Here is a 23,979-nt window from a genome sequence, read left to right as displayed (position 1 = left end):
GAGAGTTAAAAAGGTTCTGAGTTGAGAGAGAGGTTGGCATGTTCAAAGAGACCAGGAGCCCAGAATTGCTAAGAGAGAGATGGAGAGAGACAAAGAGAAATAAGACATTGTGATGGCCATATATTTCCATGCGAAACAAATATTTTTGTTTTCCCTTCATATAACAGGAATTGTTTTCTGACTGGTCTTGTCACTGACAAAGAAAAATACTTTGGCAACACTTTTGTGTCGATGAGCACGTGTGCGCGTGTGTGTACCACATTCTCTCTAGTGACCATAGTTTATGTGTATCACTGGTTTATTTAAGTAGTGTTCTAATGATAGGCATTTCCCCCACTATTTTTATGTGAGTCTTGAAGAAAATATGTCTGTCACGAGAATAAATCCTAAAATACAGAAATTCTGGACTAAGGGGTATGCATGGTTAAAATGTTGATAATACTGCCAAGTGCCCTTCCGAAGGCTTTGCAATGAATACTCCAAATAAGAGTGAATGCAAGTGTCTGTTTCCCTAACAACACAGAATATGATCAATATGTTCAATTATTTCCAATCTAATGGATAAGAAATATTAGATAATTGTTGATTTAGTTTTCATTTCTCTGATTATCATCAGGTTGAACAATGGAAAGTTGTTTATAGACTGTTCATTTCTTCTTATCCAAATTGCCTATTTCTATTCTATGTCAGTTTTTCACTTTGGGGGCCTTTATAGGTTTTTTATATATTCTGAACATACCCTGCCTATAATATATATTATATTATATATATAATATAATATATCCTCCCTATAATATGCACGATAATATTTTCTCTTACACTGATGCCTTTTTCCCAATAATTTATTATTGATTTTCAAACATTCATCAAGTTAAAAGAAAATTGTTTATTTTAACTTTGCTAATTATGCCTTTAATATACTCAGAGTTTAAATCTAGTTCACACATCTATTAACAATATTTTTTAATTTCTGGCACTTTTTATCTTACCTACAAGACCTAACTTACTTTAAAGTTATTAAAACATTATTCATTTACTCTATTACCATTGTCTCAAACAGAGTTATCAGCACATCTCAATTATACTTTGGTGCTGGGGCATGTCTACCTTTATTGAATCAATAATGTTGAAACAACTAACTCTCTATTTGAGGGAAAAATAGTTCATTCTTTGTCTACCCATGCAAAATCCCATCTTTCCCATAAGGTAAATTTTTGCACATACATGGAACCATTTCTGTATCTTCTTTTATATTCCAATGATCTATTCATTAATTTCTCCTGTTTTAATTACATATTGGATATTTTGACATATATTAGGCCAACTACAGCTCTCACTGTTATCTTTCTTTTTTAATTTTTTTTTATTTTTTTTTTTCTTTTTCTTTTAAATAAATTTTTATTAATGGTAATGGGATGACATTAATAAATCAGGGTACATATATTCAAAGAAAACATGTCTAGGTTACCTTGTCATTAAATTATGTTGCATACCCCTCGCCCAAAGTCAGATTGTCCTTCGCCACCCTCTATCTAGTTCTCTGTGCCCCTCCCCCTCCCCCTAACTCTCCCCCTGTCCTCCCTCCCCCCACCCCTGGTAACCACCACACTTTTGTCCATGTCTCTTAGTCTCATTTTTATGTTCCACCAATGTATGGAATCATGTAGTTCTTGTTTTTTTCTGCTTTACTTATTTCACTCCTTATAATGTTATCAAGATCCCACCATTTTGCTGTAAATGATCTGATGTCATCATTTCTTATGGCTGAGTAGTATTCCATAGTGTATATGTGCCACATCTTCTTTATCCAGTCTTCTATTGAAGGGCTTTTTGGTTGTTTCCATGTCTTGGCCACTGTGAACAGTGCTGCAATGAACATGGGGCTACATGTGTCTTCACGTATCAATGTTTCTGAGGTTTTGGGGGTATGTACCCAGTAGAGGGATTGCTGGGTCATAAGGTAGTTCTATTTGCAGTTTTTTGAGGAACCACCATACTTTCCTCCATAATGGTTGTACTACTTTACAGTCCCACCAACAGTGAATGAGGGTTCCTTTTTCTCCACAGCCTCTCCAACATTTGCTATTACCCGTCTTGTTGATAATAGCTAATCTAACAGGGGTGAGGTGGTATCTCATTGTAGTTTTGATTTGCATTTCCCTAATAACTAATGAAGCTGAGCATCTTTTCATATATCTGTTGGCCATTTGTATCTCTTCCTGGGAGAAGTGTCTATTCATGTCTTCTTCCCATTTTTTTATTGGATTGTTTGTTTGTTTGTTGTTGAGTTTTATGAGTTCTTTGTAAATTTTGGAAATTAGGCCCTTATCTGAGCTGTTGTTTGAAAATATCATTTCCCATTTAGTTGGCTGTCTGTTTATTTTGTTATCAGTTTCTCTTGCTGAGCAAAAACTTTTTATTCTGATGTAGTCCCATTCATTTATCTTTGCCTTCACTTCTCTTGCCATTGGAGTCAAGTTCATAAAATGTTCTTTAAAACCCAGGTCCATCAGTTTAGTACCTATGTCTTCTTCTATGTACTTTATTGTTTCAGATCTTATATTTAGGTCTTTGATCCATTTTGAATTAATTTTAGTACACGGGGACAGGCTGTAGTCGAGTTTCATTCTTTTGCATGTGGCTTTCCAGTTTTCCCAACACCATTTGTTGAAGAGGCTTTCTTTTCTCCATTGTGTGTTGTTGGCCCCTTTATCAAATATTATTTGACCATATATGTGTGGTTTTATTTCTGGGCTTTCTATTCTGTTCCATTGGTCTGAGTGTCTATTTTTCTGCCAATACCATGCTGTTTTGATTATTGTGGCCCTATAATATAGTTTGAAGTCAGGTATTGTAATGCCCCCAGCTTCATTCTTTTTCCTTAGGATTGTTTTGGCTATTCGGGGTTTTTTATAGTTCCATATAAATCTGATGATTTTTTGTTCCATTTCTTTAAAAAATCTCATAGGGATTTTGATGGGAATTGCATTAAATTTGTATATTGCTTTGGGTAATATGGCCATCTTGATTATATTTATTCTTCCTAACCAAGAACAAGGAATGTTCTTCTATCTCATTATATCTTTTTCGATTTCCCTGAACAATGGTTTATAGTTTTAATTATATAAGTCCTTTACATTCTTTGTTATGTTTATTCCTAGGTATTTTATTTTTTTTGTTGCAATCGTGAAGGGGATTATTTTTTTGAGTTCGTTTTCTAATATTTCATTGTTGGCATAGAGAAAGGCTATGGACTTCTGTATGTTAATTTTGTATCCTGCGACCTTACTGTATTGGTTTATTGTTTCTAATAATCTTTTTGTGGAGTCCTTTGGGTTTTCGATGTATAGGATTATATCATCAGCAAAAAGTGATACCTTTACTTCTTCTTTTCCAATATGGATGCCTTTTATTTCTTTGTCTTGTCTGATTGCTCTGGCCAGAACTTCTAGCACCACGTTAAATAAGAGTGGAGAAAGTGGACAACCCTGTCTTGTTCCTGATTTAAGGTAGAAAGTCCTCAGTTTTATGCCATTTAAAATGATGTTGGCTGATGGTTTATCATATATGGCCTTTATCATGTTGAGATATTTTCCTTCTATACCCATTTTGTTGAGAGTCTTAAACATAAAATTGTGTTGTATTTTATCAAAAGCCTTTTCTGCATCTATTGATAAGATCATGTGGTTTTTGTTCTTTGTTTTGTTGATATGGTGTATTACGTTAACCGTTTTGCGTATGTTGAACCATCCTTGAGATTCTGGGATGAATCCCACTTGATCATGATGTATTATTTTTTTAATATGTTGTTGTATTCGGTTTGCCAGTATTTTGTTTAGAATTTTAGCATCTGTATTCATTAGAGATATTGGTCTGTAGTTTTCTTTCTTTGTGCCATCCTTGCCAGGTTTTGGTATGAGGGTTATGTTGGCCTCATAAAATGTGTTTGGAAGTATTGCTTCTTCTTCAATTTTTTGGAAGACTTTGAGTAGAATAGGAACCAAGTCTTCTTTGAATGTTTGATAGAATTCACTAGTATAACCGTCTGGGCCTGGACTTTTATTTTTGGGGAGGTTTTTAATAGTTTTTTCTATTTCCTCACTGCTGATTGGTCTGTTTAGGCTTTCTGCTTCTTCATGACTCAGTCTAGGAAGGTTGTATTGTTCTAGGAATTTATCCATTTCTTCTAGATTGTTGTATTTGGTGGCATATAATTTTTCATAGTATTCTACAATAATTCTTTGTATATCTATGATGTCTGTGGTGATCTCTCCTCTTTCATTTTGGATTTTATTTATTTGAGTCCTGTGCCTTTTTTCCTTGGTGAGTCTTGCCAAGGGTTTGTCAATTTTGTTGATCTTTTCAAAGAACCAGCTCCTTGTTTTATTGATTTTTTCTATAGTTTTTCTGTTCTCTATTTCATTTATTTCTGCTCTGATTTTTATTATCTCCTTTCTTCGGCTGGTTTTGGGTTGTCTTTGTTCTTCTTTTTCTAGTTCCTTAAGGTGGGAAGTTAAGTGGTTTACTTCGGCTCTCTCTTGTTTGTTCATATAGGCCTGAAGTGATATGAACTTTCCTCTTATTACTGCTTTTGCTGCATCCCAGAGATTCTGATATGTCGTATTTTCATTTTCATTTGTCTGTATGTATCTTTTGATCTCTGCGCTTATTTCTTCTTTGACCCATTCATTTTTTAGAAGTATGTTGTTTAGTTTCCACATTTTTGTGGGTTTTTCCCCCTCTTTTTTGCAGTTGAATTCTAGTTTCAAGGCTTTATGATCAGAAAATATGCTTGGTACAATTTCAATTTTTCTAAATTTGCTGATATTTTCTTTGTGGCCCAACATATGGTCAATTCTTGAGAATGTTCCATGTACACTAGAGAAAAATGTATACTCTGTCGCTTTGGGATGAAATGTCCTGTAGATGTCTATCATATCCAGGTGTTCTAGTATTTCGTTTAAGGCCACTATATCTTTATTGATTCTCTGTTTGGATGACCGATCTAGAGCCGTCAGCGGAGTATTGAGGTCTCCAAGTATGATTGTATTTTTGTTAGTTTTTGTTTTAAGGTCAATAAGTAGCTGTCTTATATATTTTGGTGCTCCTTGGTTTGGTGCATATATATTAAGGATTGTTATGTCTTCTTGATTCAGTGTCCCCTTAATCATTATGAAGTGACCATTTTTGCCTCTGAGTACTTTTTCTGTCTTGTAGTCAGCATTATCAGATATGAGTATTGCTACACCTGCTTTTTTTTGGGTGTTGTTTGCTTGGAGTATTGTTTTCCAGCCTTTCACTTTGAATTTGTTTTTATCCTTGTTGCTTAGATGTGTTTCTTGTAGGCAGCATATAGTTGGATTTTCTTTTTTAATCCATTCTGCTACTCTGTGTCTTTTTATTGGTAAGTTTAATCCATTTACATTTAGTGTAATTATTGACACTTGTGGGTTCCCTACTGCCATTTTATAAATTGCTTTCTGTTAGTTTTGTATCTAGTTTGATTCTTCTCTTTTGTTTTTCTATCATTTGTTTCTGTTTGTTTGTGTTCCATACTTCTTTCCTCTGTTGCTACCTTTTTTAAGTCATGTGTTTTTGTGGTGGTTTTTTCTAGGGTGGTTACCATTAAGTAATGAAAAGGGTACCTACCATATTCATTGTAGTACCCTATCTTATAAGTATTTCTGCACTTCATCGTCCTTTGCTACTGTTAATCTCCATTCTCTCCCCCCTTTTTTTTTCCTTTGTTGTCACAGTTTAAGTTTGGTTTTATTGTGTTCTTGGTGGAGCTGTTACTTGTGGTGTTGTTTTCTTTTGTTCTTTGAATCTGGTTGGAAAACCCCCTTTAGTATTTCCTGGAGTGGGGGCTTTCTCGTGATATATTCTCTCATCTTTTCTGTATTTGTGAATGTTTTTATATCTCCTTCATACTTGAAGGATAGCTTTGATGGGTATAGTATTCTTGGCTGAAAGTTCCTCTCTTTCAGGGCTTTAAATATTGGGGTCCACTCTCTTCTAGCTTGTAGAGTTTCTGCTGAGAAATCTGATGATAATCTAATAGGCCTTCCTTTATATGTTGTACTCTTCTTTTCCCTGGCTGCCTTGAGAATTTTTTCTTTGTCATTGGTTTGTGTCATCTTTATTATGATGTGCCTTGGAGTGGGTTTGTTGGGGTTAAGAAAACTCGGTGTTCTGTTTGCTTCTTGAATTTGAGGCTTTAGTTCTTTCCACAGGCTTGGGAAGTTCTCGTCTATTATTTGTTTGAGTTTATTCTCCATTCCATTTTCTTTCTCTTCTCCCTCTGATATACCTATTATTCTTATGTTATTCTTTCTGATGGAGTCAGATAATTCCTGTAGGGCTTTCTCGTTTTTTATTATTTTTGAGTCTCTTTCTTCTTCTCTCTGTTGTGCCTCAAGTTGTTTGTCTTCTATTTCACTAATCCTATCTTCAATCTGGGTTGTTCTGCTAGCTAAGCTTGTTACCTCGTTTTTCAGCTCGTGAATTGAGTTTTTCATTTCTGTTTGATTTGTTTTTATAGTTTCAATTTCCTTGGTAATATATTCTTTGTGTTCATTGAGTTGTTTTCTGATCTCCTTATATTGCCTTTCTGTGTTTTCTTGTATATCTCTGAGTATTTTTAAGATTTCTATTTTAAATTCTCTGTCATTTAGCTCCAAGGCTTCCAATATGTTAAGTCTTTTCTCCATAGATTTTTCCACATCTATTTGTGTTACCTCTCTTTCTTTTGTATCCATAATATTCGATTTCCTCTTTCTTATTGGCATCTGAGGGTGGTCTTGTTGATAGCACTAATTAGAATTAATAAAGAGTAAAAAGTAAAAAAAAAAAAAAAAAAAAAAAAAACCAAAGGGTAAAACACCCCACAAAAAAAAGCAGTAATAATTTATTATTTCCCCCTTTTTTTTTCTTTCTTCTCCTTCCCTCCTCTCCCCTCCTCAGGGAAATATCGTGCCTATAATGGAGGGCCTGGTTTGCGGTGAAGAGTTCAAGGGGGCAAAAAAAAAAAAAAAGGGGAGTAGGGACCTACTAAATGCAAAAAAAAAAAAGGAAGAAAATCTTAGACAAGCATAAGTTGATCTGCCTGCGGGTGATGGTCAACTAAGAGATATAATGAGAGGGATAAGAGGGAACCAGAAGAAAGGACAAAAAAAGGAATAATAAAGAAGAAAAAAATAAAAATAATAAGTAAAAATATGTTGTATTAAGTGGAGCAAAGACCAAATACAATGGAGACCTTGGGTTGGGAGGACCCAAAATGCCACAAAAATAAACTAACAAGAAAAAAACAAAGACAAAAGCGAAAAAGAAAAATAAAGCCAAAAAAAAACCTTGAGTCCCAAATTAACTAATTTGTTCGTGATTGAGTATTAAATGGGAGGAAAGTAAAACGAGAAAAGAAAAAACGAATAGAAAGGAAAAAATAAGAAAAAGAGAAAAACGAAGGAAGAAATAAAAAAGGAAGAGAAAAAAACAAAATAAAGCAAAAAAAAACAACAAAAAAAAAACCACAAAAGAGGAGAGAGTGAGAGTTAAGTGTCCTGGAGTATAACCCCAAAGGAGGGTGAGGATGAAGAAGAGAAATAAAATGTAACACTTATGGGTAGTGTAGTTCAAGAAAAGGGAAGCATAAGATGGGCAGAGAATAGAAGGACCGAGGTGGAGGAAATAAAGGCAATAAGATAGAAGAAACAAACAACAACAACAACAACAAAAAAATTAGTGGAACAAGTTGTAAAGTCTGTGGGTTTTTCTTGATTTTGAGATGTTAACTTCTTCCTTTTTCTTTTCTCTCCCTCTTCCTGGTCGGTGACTCTGTACCCCAGGCTCTGCCCTTGTGTCACATTTAGGTAGGGATTTGCAGTTGATGGGATTCTATGGCAATGTCATATAATTGGCTTTAGTCTTGCTGGTAGTCAAGGCTTGTTGGCGTTTGCAGGGTCCAACGATGAGAGAGTTTGCTTTCGTGGATTCTCTCTCCTAGTCCCCCCTTCCTGAATTAGCAGCCTGGTGATCCAGCTATAAGGCTGCCACTGCTTCTGCCACAGGCGCACTTCCTCGCGGCTTGAATGAACGTCCCTGCGGTAGCTTCCTCCACACCCTCGTCTCTCAGATTCGAGTGATAACAGTCCTTTTGCTTTCAGTTTGTGTGGAACTCCGTAATGCTCCGAAGATAAATTTTCCTGTTTCTAGTTGATAAATTTGTTGTGATTTTGGGGAGATCTGTCGGACGCGCTGCTCACGGCGCCATTTCCATGACCTCACTGTTATCTTTCAATTGTGCTTTTTTTTTTTTTAATTTCTCTTCCAGAGAAACCTTATAATCAGTTTGGTATCTTAATGACACTGGGTCGTTGCACACAAGGACACTGCCATCGCCATGGCTTTCCATCCCTGAGGAGACTGGCAGCCCTGGTTCTCTCAGGGAAATGCTCTGGGCGTGCCTTATGAACTGCCTCCTCTGAGGGCTGGGTGTCCTGCTGCTCTCTGGAGCAGAGGAAGGATGCAGCCCCCGGGACAGAGACAACAGAGAGGTGCCCCATTATATTGAGCCCAAGATGCCAGGACAGCCCCTGTGCGGGTCTCTGGAACTCACCCAAGGCAACAGGGCTGCTGGAGACATTGCACTTCCATCTCCCCGTGTCCAGCGACCTGAGAGGGTGACCAGTGCTTCACAGGGTCACAAAGGAGAACGCTACCTTGTCAATGCTTAACTTATTCATAGTAAAATTCTGGCACTCCCTCCCCCATTTGCTAACTTGCTTTTGGCCTAGTTTCTTTAGTCATTCATCACTCATTCATTGATGAGGAAGGGCTCCATAGGAATTAGTCCGAGCTTGCCCTTTCCCAAAATCTGTTCTCTGGCTTCTTCTGAGGTGCTCACTTCTGTCATCATCCTGCTCTCTACTGAAATCTTATATACCCTCCAGCTTTGGGATGTATATGTATATGTATATGTATATGTATATGTATATGTATATGTATATGTATATGTATATCTCTAGATATGTATATCTCTAGATATGTATATCTCACTTTACTTCTGCCCATATTGACCTAATGCTGTAACAGAACTTGTATGTGTGTGTGAGTGTGTAACATACATATAATTTTTAAAATGTATAAATTTCAGAAGTGTGGAAAGTAATACAACTAAGAAGCAGTGGTATAGCAGTGCTGCCTAGCTGAACAACTTCAGCAACATGAGGCATAACTTCTGACCCATGTGTAAAATAAAGAAGATAAAATTATCACAGCCAAAGGGGGAAGAATCCTGGGCTCCTGGGTGACGTTCCCACCCAGATTCCTCCAGTGGTCAAATTGACTCATGTGAGTCAACACGAAGATTCTGGAAAAATGGTCAACTCGGTTTAAACAGGTCAATGATGAGTTTGGATCATCTCCAGACCAGCCCACGTGCATTTGCAGGAGTGAGCAATACACATAAACCGCGGTAAGGAATCGGACCTCACGTTAGACTGAAGTCCCCTAAAGCTGGGTGAACATCAGATCGTGCACTGACCTTGGACTAAAGCAACCTGTGGAACCAGACAGGCCCTGCCACACCCACCATGAGGAGACAGTCGGTAAAGTACAATTAGTAGCTACAAACAAGGGCCCTGGGACAAATGGCCTGGGTTCAGATCCTGACTCAACCCCTTAACAGCTGAGAGACTTGGGGAAAGTTCCTTAAACTCCCAGGGTCTCAGTTTCCTCATCTGCAAAATAGAATTAATAACTGCATCTATCTTATAGAGGTTTTGTGATGATTAAGTAACATTATATATGTAGAATGCTTAGAACAGGGTCAATTACTTAGTGTCACTTGTTCATTCATTCATTATGTTAGAACAGGACCTTGTTCACAGCAAGAACTCAGGTTAGTGGTTATTAGTGCAGTACTAATGTTGGCTATTCTTCCATAATTGTAAGCTGACCAACTTTTTTACAATGAAAAGGAGGACAAAAATAAATTGAAGAAAACAATATCGTAAATAAAAGAAACATTTTATTCATTACAATAATAAAGCACTATAATATGATAAATGCATAGTAAAAACATTAATATTTTATATTGTAATTATGCTTACATGCCTATTAATTTTTAATAATAATTGTAAGAAAAAAGTACTCATTTAGATAATATTATCTTTTCCATTGAATGAATATTTTTTGTCAATATATTGAAAATATATGAACAAGAAATATCCTTCATATTGAATTTTACGTGAATTGTGCTTACCTGTCTATGATTGAATATTCACTGAGAAAGAAATAATCATGAGTCTACAATGTCGTATGTGCCATGTCATGTTTCAGTAAGAAGAACACAAAGCCATTTGCGCACTTGGTATATTGCGCACTCTCTCAAGGTCTCCCATGCAGAGCACATGCGTCTCATAATCACATCTCGCTGGACTGTACTGATCCTTCATGAATCGTCATGTCAAATACAAATTTGTCACATCACACCCAATGGATCGACTCTGAATCAATCGAATATGGACATTTATAAATTAGTCTTCCAATATCAAAAAGGAGGACATGTAGGAGGACACTTTTCAAGGGAAGATAGAACTTACAAAAAAAGACTGTCCTCCCTCAAGGAGGATGATTGGTCACCTTAATAACTGTCACTTCTGAACAGGTCACAGGACAGGTGGGACTCCAAGAATGTAATGGTGCTGAGGCTCACACCCTGTGCCTATGAGTGCTGCATTTGGGATCCAGACAGCTGTTAGGGTCCCGTCAAATGTTCCCATACAGTAGCACTGCAAACAGTCCATGTGCAGACTGCAGGCGGTGGCCAGTTTAGGGCACGGAGAGCTGGCTAAGTCAGAAACAATGGAGGTTCTCTGAGGATGAGCCAGAAACCACCACATCCACACTGGCTCGCTTGGAACGGCAGGGGCTAAGACGAGAGGGGAGGGACCCTGCATGACTTCCTAAGGCAGGGGGAGCCTTAGTTCAGCGGAATAAGAAATGGCTTATTTCTGTGTGACCAGAGTCTTCTACAGGCTGTCTCAGCCGTGTGCAGCTGCTCTCAGAGTCCCCTTGGCATGGTTTCCATTCCATTCATGAACTGCTCATTTCCATCCTCTCTCAGGTGGAAGTCCTGCGTAATTTTAAACTAACTGCTCTTCCCATCAACCTGGTGGCACAGCGCAGGGCTGCCACTGTGCTCCTGGAACCTGCAGAGTGAGGCAAGGCCCTCCTGTTGTGTGATTCGCGTTGGTCCGTGTGGTGGGCTGTACACTCAGGGGAGTGACAGCACCCCTGGGCTGGAACAGGGGTACCAAGGGAGATGGCTGCTGAGACGCCCTCCAACTCCAGGGCTGCCTTGGTGTCTGGTCCCAAGGGGCATGTGAGAGACCACCTGTGGCCACTCCGATCAAGTCCTATATGCCATATGGTCCCCAGTCTGCTTGTGTGCTGATGGCTCCTCTCAAATGCCTCTGCCCCTACTTCTTCTTCTTTTTTTATTTTTTATTTTTGGATTTTTCTGAAGCTGGAAACGGGGAGGCAGTCAGACAGACTCCCGCATGCGCCCGACCAGGATCCACCGGGCACGCCCACCAGGGGGCGATGCTCTGCCCCTCCGGGGCGTTGCTCTGTCGCGACCAGAGCCACTCTAGCGCCTGGGGCAGAGGGCAAGAAGCCATCCCCAGCGCCCGGGGCCATCTTTTGCTCCAATGGAGCCTCGGCTGCGCTGCGGGAGGGGAAGAGAGACAGAGAGGAAGGAGAGGGGGAGGGGTGGAGAAGCAGATGGGCGCCTCTCCTGTGTGCCCTGGCCGGGAATCGAACCCAGGACTTCTGCACGCCAGGCCGATGCTCTACCACTGAGCCAACCGGCCAGGGCCTCTGCCCCTACTTCTGTTTTATCATTTCCTCATTTTCCCTTTCCTTTCTGTCCCAAATGTCACCTGGGTAATGAGAAACCTTGTTACCTTTCCTGAGGCCTTATTCTAAACACCATGTGGATATCAACTCAGTGGTGCAAGGAAGCACAAATTCTTCTAGTTTATTCACTGAGGGATCCTGGCCCTTAGATGAGGACCTGGCCATTTCAAATGGTCAACACACATACTTCTGAACTACGAATAAGTGAATGAATGAACAAGTGGCACTAAGTACTTGACCCCAATTATCTATCTCACTGAATCCTACAAGAATTTGACATGGTACCATTATCACCCATGTTACCTGAGGAAACCAGGACATAGAAAAATCACTTCACCCATGATCACAGTGGTCCTCACACCATGGCAACAGTGGTCCTCACACCACACTGTGTGAGTCCAGCACCTGAGCTCCAAGCACTCTGACCTCTGGCCACACTATCAGTGTTCTCCTGACTTCTGTGCTGACCTGTCGCACGAGGGTCATCAGGCTGAATTACCACTGGGTGCTTATGTGGGTGACTTGCATCACAGTGACGTATTCCACCAGCTTTTCTGTCAGGAAGTGTCCCTTTCCCCCTGGTCCATGACTGATGCCCACAAGTCCTCACGCCCCTCACAGAGGCTCACATCTGAACACAAAGGGCCTCCCGTGCCTCAGCCCCGCCACGCCAGTGCTCGGCAGCAGGGGCTCTCCGCCCTGGCCCTGCCTCCTTCCCCATGAGGGGACACCGGCCCCTGTTACTACTGCAGCAGTTCACAGGCCAGGCTGTGAGTCTGGGGCTATACCCAGAAAGAAGTTGAACACAGAGGAGTAGCGTTCAGCGGCTGGACAGGCGAGTCCCATCATGGGGCTTCTCACTGCACAGCCCCTTTCTCATAACCGAGTGGCTGCCCTTTGGCAGGGCAAACTCCCCTCCCTGCTGCCCTCCCCTAACCAGGACCCTCCCATGCCTTGGAGTCGGGTTCACATGGACGCTGAGCAGTGGAAAGGTCTGCCTTCCCCCACATGGCAGCCTGCCTTCTACACTATTCCCAGCCTGGGAAGATGGGTAGCGTATGTTTTCAACTCCTTCAGGAGGAAACCCATCAGCAGTCTGACTCTGAGGGCCTGTGCTGGAAATCAGACCAGAAGCCAGCATCGATACATCCCAGACTCTGGGCTATCCAGTCTCGAGAAGAACCTCAGGTGAGACACAAACAGACCAGTCCAGGCAGAGCCACAAACCCAGGCAACAACCTTTCAGACCCTGCTTGGTCTGAACCACTTCGCTGCCCAAGTGAGTTTCCTGGAGCAGCCACACTCCCTGAAGACAAAGCCCACCTCCCGTGCACCTGCCCAGCTCCTCGCACAGTTCTCCGCAGACACTACCTGTGCAGACAGCACGGCCAGTGTCCTGCTCTGGCCGCTGAGGCACTGTCACCTCTGAGGCCTCGCCAAATATGAGCTCGCTGCTGCAGAACAGCTGTGGACTCAGCAGCCTGGAGCCAGGGCAGTCCATCTGAACACGTCAATCCCTGGAGAGAAAAGGCCGTTGTTTTCCTGTTGCCCTGGGGGCAGTGCCAGGCATACCTGGGATTCTAGACACGAGGTGGAAGAAAGACTGTGGAGGGTGCAGAAAGAGTTGATAGAACTCCGATCTAATGTCCTTTTCCTGGTCATGTTGACAAGACAAATAATGACTCTCAGACAGTATTACCCAAGGATGTGACAGAGACAGATTCAAGTAAACAGCCAGGTTTAGGATAAAACTCAAAATTCTCTGCCAGGTAGTTCATCTGGGGACACCCAGGGACATGCTCTGATTTTTGCAAAGGGAAGAGGCTGGTGTGGTCAACACCCCCGCCTGCCTGTGAATACTGTAATCCACCTGGCATCTATAGGCACGAGCCCAAAAGTTACAAGGGAGAACAGGAAAGGAGTTTGCCCTTGACAGGAAAATGGCTTTTAGAATATAAACTATAGGGATGTGACTAACCTGAGTATCTTCTAAATATATACTGCTCACAAAAATTAGGGGATATTTCAAAATGAATATGAAGCGATAAAATAACCCCTAATTTTTGTGAGCAGTATATTTGTTGATAGGAGCCTCTGCTGACGCAGGAACCATCGGAAGCTATTACAGTTGGAGGCCTCATCCTCGTACCAGACAGTGCATACTGACTTCAAAACAAGGTCTTTCTTTCTAGAGGTAATAGTGTAAAATGAGGCCATGAGGGCAGACCACAATCCAACATGACTGGTGTCCTTGTGCAAGGGGGACATTTGGACACGGAGACACACACAGAGGGAAGGTGATGTTAGGAGGCAGCCATCCATAGCCAGGAGAGAGGCGGGGACAGACCTTCCCTCCTGGCCCTCGGAAGGGACCGGCCCCACTGACACATCAGTCTCAGACTTCCATCTCCAAACCTGCAGGACAACAGGGTTCTGTTGCTCGGGCCACCGGGATGGGGGACTCTGCCATGGCAGCCCTGGAAAACGGTCAGAGGGCATCTGAGGATTGACATCTGTGTCGCCCATCTGCTGTCAGCCCTCATGGCAGTTAGTTGTCTCCTTAAGGGCAGGGACTTCCTCACTGGCTCTGAGGGCCTGAGGACTGTTTATGCTCAGGACACAATCAGAAAAGGCCAACAAGCCATAAACATGACACTTCATAACTAGTCCCGTGTGAAGACAGGCAGACTTCTCCGGATGCGTCAGTGACCTTCTCTGCTAGAAAACTCTCTATTACCTGACCAGTGGCCTTTGCTAACAGCATCATCCCACACCCAGGCTTCCTGGTCAGAGCCAGCGGATGAGAGCATGTGCCGGCTGAGGGCCCGGCTGACTGCACTAATGGGCATGCTGCTGGTCCTCAGCCACACGCTACCCAACCTCTGGGCCTCCCGGAGAGCCTGGCTCTATAACAATGCCCACTGCTGCACTTACTTCTGTGAACTTCCAGTTGAATTAGGGAAATACAGGTGTAGACAATGTCTGCCAATGAAAGGGAAGAATTCCTTAGAATACAACGGCAAAAGCAAAGGAAACACTAATATGACTAAGGGCCTGCAGGGGGGTGTTGCCCATGTATTGAGGCTTACCTTGATGTGACAGGCCTCACTGCCTGGGCTTTATACCCACCACAGCCTTATACTCACCACAGTCTCATGAAGACCCTGTGAACAGATACACAGTCACCATTTTGCAGAGGTGAAAACCGTGATGCATCTCCCTACTAAAGGGTTTGCTCAAGGCCCTGGCCGGTTGGCTCAGCAGTAGAGCGTCGGCCTGGTGTATGGGGGACCCGGGTTCGATTCCCGGCCAGGGCACACAGGAGAGGCGTCCATTTGCTTCTCCACCCCCGCCCCCTCCTTCCTCTCTGTCTCTCTCTTCCCCTCCCGCAGCCGAGGCTCCATTGGAGCAAAGATGGCCCGGGCGCTGGGGATGGCTCCTTGGCCTCTGCCCCAGGTGCTAGAGTGGCTCTGGTCACAACAGAGCGACGCCCCGGAGGGGCAGAGCGTCGCCCCCTGGTGGGCAGAGCGTCGCCCCTGGTGGGCGTGCTGGGTGGATCCCAGTCGGGCGCATGCGGAAGTTTGTCTGACTGTCTCTCCCGGTTTCCAGCTTCAGAAAAATACAAAAAAAAAAAAAAAGGGTTTGCTCAAGATCATACAGAAGGTAAGCAAGATTAAACCAAGAATGTCTTTCCCTTGTACCATGCTACTGCCCTTGGAATAAAAGAGTCACTCTGATATTTTCCCTGAGTAAGAAGCAAAGCAGGTGAGAGGGAGAGCCACTCAGATTGTCTTCTCTTCACTCCTCCAGACCCACCCGCATCACCCTCCCCACCCGCCCACCCTGTGCCAGGCAGCCTGACCTTTGCGTATTGCTTTGTGAGCTCCTGGCCCTCTGGCTCCATCCAGGTCGAGGGAAGCCTGCAGGGGAGGGTCCCTGTAGATCAGGAGATAGGAGGACAGTGAATGTTGGGGTGTCTTTCCTTGCCCCCCTCTCTTGGGTGGCCTCTGAGTTGGCCTTGTCTCTTGACCAGAGGCCACAGTTTCCATCAAATGGCCTTCTTGAAGGGTTCCCGTGACACCCACTTCTGTCCCCAGCACTGGAGGACTGTACCAGCCCTTGATCTCTTTTGAACCATGACCACACCTTTGTAAAACATCAAATTATCCAATTATCCAGCTTGTGTATGCCATTTTTTCCCATGCAGGGACCCTGTCTGGTACAGAGAACACAGCAAGCTTTCCACAGAGAAGAGGAGAGGGTGTCAGTGAAGTAGGCATGTGATCACCCCTGAGCGAGGGGGCTGAGGGTGGCAGTGAGGTCTCTGGGAGGTAGAGGAGTGTGATGAGCTACTGTGGGATGGGGGAGTCATTTAGAGTAGAACAGGAATCAAGTGGACCCCTCTCAGATAATGTGGTAAGGATATGAAGTAAGACTAAACTGTCTGACTTCTGGGCATGTTAACACTGAAAAGATAAATATATAGACAATGTAGACTAGAGCCTGACATGGGTAAAGGAAACAGACAAACTCTTGGAGGCCTAGGCCCTCCTAGTCTAGCAGAGGAGACCAATGTGAAAAGAGACGACTACAGCCTAGTAAGTCAAGCATTACAACATAGCTACACCCACCACCTGGTAGAAGCCCTGAGGAGGTGTGGCTGGGTGGGCTTCAAGTCCTGGGTGCTTTCTCCCCACAACTAGGCCTCCCAGGACAGTTTGGGAAGAGACTCAGGACTCTGCTTCAGTCACTCAGATCCTGTAGTTCTGGGATCTGGCTGGAGAGAAGGCACATGCCTGCCAAGTTTCAGTAGTGTCTCCAGTTGGCATTGAGGGTGACTCTGACTTATACTGTTAGGTACTACTTTTGGGAACTCCTTAATCCTGCCCTGCCATTCATTAGTCCTCCCTCTGAAGTCCCAGAGGGAGAGATAAATTATGAGAAAATACCTGGCAAAATGAAATTCAGAAAATATTATAAAATAATGTATTGTTAGCTATGATTTTTTGCCTCAAACCCAAAACAGGGAACTCTAGTAAGCTGGTAAATACATTTTTCCTAAGCTGGTTATGGCTGAGGAGCTTTCAGACCAAATGCTAATGCAATATAAACCCCAAAACTACAAGAGGAATGTAAGCAGAGAAGTGGTAGTGGAAGAAAGGGTTTGGGTCCCCATACTTAGCCCTGGGCTAGCCTGGAGCTCACCTGAGCAGGTGTCTAGGGACCAGCTGCCTAACAGAGAAAGAGGAGCATGCAGAGAAAGACAGAAACTGGCCTAGTCAACTGGAGGGAGCTGGGCTATGCCTGCTGGCCCTCTGCCACATGAAGGGAAGCAGCTAAAATATATGATGACAGAAACACAAAAGATCCTGAAAAGCGACAGCAATCTTGAAAAAAGAACAAAGTAGGAGGAATCACACTACCTGATCTCAAACTATACTACAAGGCTGTAGTAATCAAAACAGCATGGTGCTGGCATAAACAGAGACACATAGATCAATGAAACAGAATAGATAGCCTGAAAATAAACCCACACATTTATGGCCAATTAATATTTGACAAAGGAGGCAAAAGCATATAATGGTGTAAAGACAGCCTATTCAATAAATGGTGTTGGGAAATTGGACAGACACATGCAAAAAAAAAAAAAAAAAAAGTGAAACTAGGCCACCTTCTTATACCAGAGACAAGAATACTCTCTAGGCCCTGGCTGGTTGGCTCAGTGGTAGAGTGTCGGCCTGGTGTGTGGGAGTCCTGGGTTCAATTCCCGGCCAGGGCACACAGAAGAGGCGCCCATCTGCTTCTCCACCCCTCCTCCTCTCCTTCTTCTCTGTCTCTCTCTTCCCCTCCCGCAGCCAAGGCTCCACTGAAGCAAGGTTGGCCCGGGCGCTGAGGATGGCTCCATGGCCTCTGCCTCAGGCGCTAGAATGGCTCTGGTTGCAAAAGAATGATGCTCCAGATGGGCAGAGCATTGCCCCCTGGTGGGCATGCCGGGTGGATCTCAGTCAGGTGCATGCGGGAGTCTGTATGACTGCCTCCCCATTTCCAACTTCAGAAAAATACAAAAAAAAATACACTTCAAATGAATTAAAGACTTAAAATGTTAGATGTGAAACCATATAATTCCTAGAACAAAACATAGGCAGTAAAATCTTAAACATATCTCTTTGCAATATATTTTCTGACATATCTCCTTGCACAAGGGAAACAAATGAAAAAATAAACATATGAGACTACATCAAACTAAAAAGTTTCTGCACAGCAAGGGAAAACATCAGCCAAACAAAAAGATGACTACTGAATGGAATGGAAGACAATATTCACCAATAAGGGGTTAATCTCCAAATATATAAATAATTCATACAATTCAGCACAAAAAAAGAAAAAAATTAAAAAGTGGGCAAAAGAACTGAATAGATACTCCTCCAAAGAGGATGTATTGTACAAATGGCCAATAGACATATGAAAAGTTGCTCAATGTCACTAATCATCAGAGAAATGCAAATCAAAACCACAATGAGATACCACCTTACACCTGTCAGAATGGCCATCAAAAACAACAACAAAACGTTTGGTGAGGATACGGAAAGAAGGAAAGAAGGAAACCCTCGGTAACTGTTGCTGGGAATGCAGATTGGTATAACCACTATGGAAAACAGTGTGGAGGCTCTTTAAAATAGTAAATAGACTTGCCTTCTGGGAATATATACCAAGAAATGCAAACATTAATTTGAAAGAATATATGCACCCTTATGTTCATTGTAGCATTATTTACAATAGCCAAGATGTTGAAGCAACCCAGGTACCCAGCAACAGAGTAGGTAAAAACATTGTAGTACTTAAACGATATGTAATACTACTACTCAGCCATTAAAAAGAATGAAATCTTACTTTTCACCACAGCATGAATGGACTTAGAGCAGGGGTTTCAAACTCACGGCCTGCGGGCCGCATGCGGCCCGCCGAACAATTTTGTGCAGCCCGCAGACTAATCCACGAAGTTCAAAATATTTTGAATAAAATTAAGTAAGCCTAGGGGCCTACTTGTATTTTTCATTCCTCTAGCATCCTAGCTAGATATTAGCTTAGTTAACAGCAGTTGTGATGCGAACTACAGTTTCTGGTCATTTTGTGACACTGAAAAGTGTTGCGTAACAGTTGCCTTTTGTAGACCTAGTGCGGCCCGCCGAACGGCTGTGATCTTGCTCTGTGGCCCACATGCTGAGTTGAGTTTGAGACCCCTGACTTAGAGGGTATTATGCTAAGTGAAATAAATCAGACAGAAAGACAAATACCATATGATCTCACTTATGCAGAATCTAAAGAACAAAACAAACAACAAACAAAATAAAAACAGACTCATAGATACAGAGAACAGATTGACAGTTGCCAGAGGGTACAGGGTTGGGGAATGGGTGAAAAAGTTTAAGGGATCAATAGGTACAAATTGGTAGTTACAAAAGTCACAGAGATATAGATGACAGCATAGGGAACACAGTCAGTTAATATCGTAATAACTATACATGGGGCCAGGTGGGTACCTGAAATACCAGGAGGGGCACTCTGTAAAGTACACAATTGTCTGACTACTATCCAGTTCATCTGAAACTATACAAAATAATAGTGAATGTAAACTATAACTAAAACACTTAAAACTTGTGAAATGAATAATTAAAATTAAATTTACAGTGACAAGACACTAAACTTCAGGTGATGAGCAAACAATACAATATCCACTGGTTGGCAAACTGCGGCTCGTGAGCCACATGCGGCTCTTTGGCCCCTTGAGCGTGGCTCTTCCACAAAATACAATGTGCGGGCGCTACCTCGATAAGGAATGTACCTACTTCTATAGTTTAAGTTTAAAAAACTTGACTCTCAAAAGAAATTTCAACCATTGTACTGTTGATATTTAGCTCTGTTGACTGAGTTTGCTGACCACTGCAATATACAGATGAAAACTTGTGTCATCTTATTAGCCAATGCCACCCCAATAAGGTCAGTTAAAAATAAGTATAAAAAAGTAAAAGAAGCCCTGGCTGGTTGGCTCATCAGTAGAGCATTGGCCCGGTGTGTAGAAGTCCCAGATTTGATTCCCAGCCAGGGCACACAGGAGAAGCGCCCATCTGCTTCTCCACCCTTCCCCCTCTTCTTTCTCTCTGTCTCTCTCCTCCTCTGGCAGCCAAGGCTCCATTGGAGCAAAGTTGGCCTGGGCACTAAGGATGGTTCCATGGCCTCACCTCAGGTGCTAGAATGGCTCCAGTTGCAACAGAGCAACGCCCCAGATGGGCAGAGCATCACCCCCTAGTAGGCAGGCCAGGTAGATCCCGGTCAGGCACATGCAGGAGTCTGTCTCTCTGCCTCCTCACTTCTCACTTCAAAAAAATACCAAAAAAATATATAAATAAATAAATAAATAAATAAATAAATAAATAAATAAATAAATGTACAAGTGTAAAAAAAGAGAAAATTGCACCTACATACAAACTATTTAATGCATAGTGAATCCACTCACATGATCCTAGGAGCTATGCTAGTGTTATTCCTTCTCAGTAGGACCCTAGAGGTCAGTGGCAGGGTGGGGCTTAAGATGCTATGTCCAAGGCCCCATGACTTTTCCTGTCCCCTACATCTGGGTAGCAACCTGACCCTCTGCCAACAACAGTTAGACCCAACAAAATACTAAAAACAAAGACCCCAAGGCACTAGAGATGGAGAGTGAACAAAATCAGGCTGACACTGGAGGGAGGTGACATGGAGGATAGAGAAATTTCAGGTGTGAGGGCAAGGGCTTCGGGGGTCCTGGGCAGAAACCTGCATTCTGTGGAGTGGTTGCAACTCCAACAGAAACCTCATCATCTTCTGGTCTGAAAAACCAGAGGACTGAGTTTGAGGCAACCACAACTGGTGGAAAGTGAGGGGGACCCCAGAAAGAAAAGAGCCCCAAATTGTAGTATAAACTTTTCCCGAGAGTCTGGCTGCACCCCGAACCACACGCACACAGATCAGACCCCAGAAGCATGTTAAGCTGCTGCCCAGGAGACAGAGCTGCAGTTTGAGCCCAACTGAGTGCATTATCTACTAAGCAAAAAAATTTAAAAAGCACTCTTTTTAGTCTATAACATAGTCCAGAATCTGCTCACTGTGACATTCACAAGCTCCAAGACAGAACTAATGACTCTCATACAAAGAACTAGCAGATTCTGACCCCAAAGGCCTGTTCCTCCTGCTGAAGGAGAGACCGTAAGGAGCAGCCGCTCTGAGTGAGGGACACAGGGGCCATGTCAGCTCCACGACTACAACTATTTTATAATGATGCCAAGGTATGAGTTGCCTTTGTCTTTCTCATTCTCTTCCACATGCATAGGGGAGTTTTCCAGAGGCCACATGCCACGTGGTGTCAGACAGACTGAATGGATAGACGTGAGAACACAGCTGTCTTCCATTAAACAGGCTTTAAGAGGTTTGCAAAAACATGAAACAATGAACACTTTTTTTTTTTACAAATATTTTCCTAATATTAAAAATAGTTTTTTTCACAAAAATTATGGGTTCATTATTATTTTAAATAAAATAATGAACTATTTTTAAAATCTCTTAGTTTTCATTTCTAATGTGGTAAGTATGGGTAGATGTTACCCACATAAACAAAAGCTCTCTGGGATCCAGCTAAGCCATAAGACAGTCAGCCAAGGTTCAGAGACCAGAGTCTGGGATCTGCTGGGGAGCGCCCATTACTCTCAGCCCCCAGCCTGCGTCAGAGCGGGGGGGGGGGGCGGTTATTCAAACAGGGTGCTGGGCCCACCCTGAGTGTCTGATTCAGCAGGTCCACAGGTCCACAGTGGGGCCTAAAAACCTGTTTATTTCTAACAAGTTCCCAGTTGATCCCATTCTGAACCACTCTGGTGCAAGGGACGCTGTGGTGTGCAGACCAGACTCTCCTGCAGGCATTTTCTTCCCATCCCAGTGGCGAGTGTCGCCCACTTGGTGCTCAGAGCCCAATCCCTCCTCAGACCCTGCCCGGGGTGGAGGGAGCTACCCGTCCAACATTACCAACGTTATACCTCCTCGCCAGGGAGGGCCCTGGCACAGTGCCTTACAAGACAACTACAGAGCGCTCCCAGGGCTGCGTCCCCTGGGGGATCAGTGGGCTCTCTCTGCATCCACATCCTGGTTCCATTTCCCCGCTGCCGGACAGCGTTGTTCCCAACAGTATCCTCTGATACACACAGGTCTGCGTGTCAGAGTCACTCTGATGCCCAGAATCCCAAACTATAACGAATGGAAGAAAGGACAGACCTGCTCTGTTCCTTGGGGGCCTCCCGTCTCTGATGGCAGCACACAGCTCTTCCACCATGCAGACATCCTGCACGTACATCTGAGAGAGGTCAAGGCTCAAGCCCCTGGTCCTGGGTATGTGGACTCTCCTGACACGTGTTTCCTGGTGTGCGCATCCTGCAGGAATGGCCAGGGCAGTGGTCCGGGTTCATCATCCTGATGATGGCGCGGAGCCGGCCCACAGGTGCTAACGGTGATGTTTTGAGGAATTTTCCAAGCTGGTTATGAAACACAGTCTTGTTAAAATTAAACTATACATATTATATATATTTATGGTTAAATAAATTACATCTAAAATAAAGGTAACAGACTCAAAGCATTATTTTCTAATGATGCTGCTACATTTTACCTATGGTCTCAAGGTTATTTATATGTGTTATATCTGAATGGTGTACCATTATATTTATATATTTTTACCTACAGATACAGTAGGTGCAAATCACCTTGAGAGCTGAGACAACAGTAACCAGTAACATGTAGTAAAATAATTAGGAAAAAAGTAAAGCCAGGCAGCCAAGAGATAGAAGTGTTGCCGAGCCCTGGAGAAAACCGCCAACAAGGGGCTGAGCTGTTACCATTCATCTCAGTCACAAGCTCATTTTACCTCCTGCAGCTGGGGGACCGCTGAGGCACTGCCACTCCCCCTCGCCCTCCACTACTCGCTACTGGCTACACTAAGCCTCCCCACTGGTGTGCTTGGAACTGGGATTTCTTATTCATTCATCTGGTCCTACATATCCATATCTCATAATTCCAACTCTGTGCAAAGAACATCTTCTTGCCTTTCAGTAGATCAAGTCTAACAGAGACATGTACACAATCATAAAATGTAGTGACGCACATGTCTAAGTAAAAATAGAATCTCATAAATGACTCTTGAACAGAACTGGCAGCGTCAGTTGCTGGTGGTGACTAAGGAAAAGTTCACAGAAGGGAGGACACATAAGCAATGGTTTTCCAGAACAGCAGGGATCTGCCAGGTCGACAGAGGGTGCTAATTGGAAAGAACATCATGTGCAAAGGCGCACAAGTAAGTCAAGATAGAGCCTTTGATTTTTGGTCATGGGGACTATGCATAACTGCCTAGGCTTTCTGTGGCCCCCAAAGACCACATGTTGTCTGATAAGCATTCAGTCTGCAGGTATTAGAGAGAAGCCAGCTGGCTCGCATGGGAATCACAGCCCAGACTCAAGCCATGGCCACTGTTACTGCAACCCCCTACAATAACTGATTGCTGTTTCTATGTGTGTGCTCCCACAGCTTTGTATGATGAGTCAGAGGTTTTAAGACTAACCTCATATGGAAAGGGGAGTCTCTGGAACAGAGTGCCCTGAAAATCTTCCAAAAGTCAGGACTTATTCCCTTCTTGGGATGGTTTAGATACACCTGGTGGGTAGGTGTTGCTGAGGGGCCATCAGGAGACCTACGACCTTTGCTGTCTGACTCTAGTATCAAGTCTAGACTTGGTCCACTGACCCTCAGCTGAAATAATTGGTTTGGAGGAATTAAAATCCTGGCAAAAGTCCTAGAATCTCCAGAAGAATGTGCTAAAAAGTTCTGTTTCCAGTCCACGAGAGGACGTCACTGTGGCACAGAAGTCAGGCCACAGTACAGCCCTTCAGACCTCTCTGTAGCCACAGATTCCAGCTTCCAGCTTCTCCTCTGGTACCAAGAGGCTTCAGTGAGCAGCCAGGAGCAGTGAGGAAGGGGAATACCATA

The sequence above is a fragment of the Saccopteryx leptura genome, chromosome 6 (genome assembly GCF_036850995.1).
Source record: "Saccopteryx leptura isolate mSacLep1 chromosome 6, mSacLep1_pri_phased_curated, whole genome shotgun sequence".
NCBI classification, from domain to species: domain Eukaryota; kingdom Metazoa; phylum Chordata; class Mammalia; order Chiroptera; family Emballonuridae; genus Saccopteryx; species Saccopteryx leptura.
Note: the sequence above shows the minus strand (reverse complement) of the source record.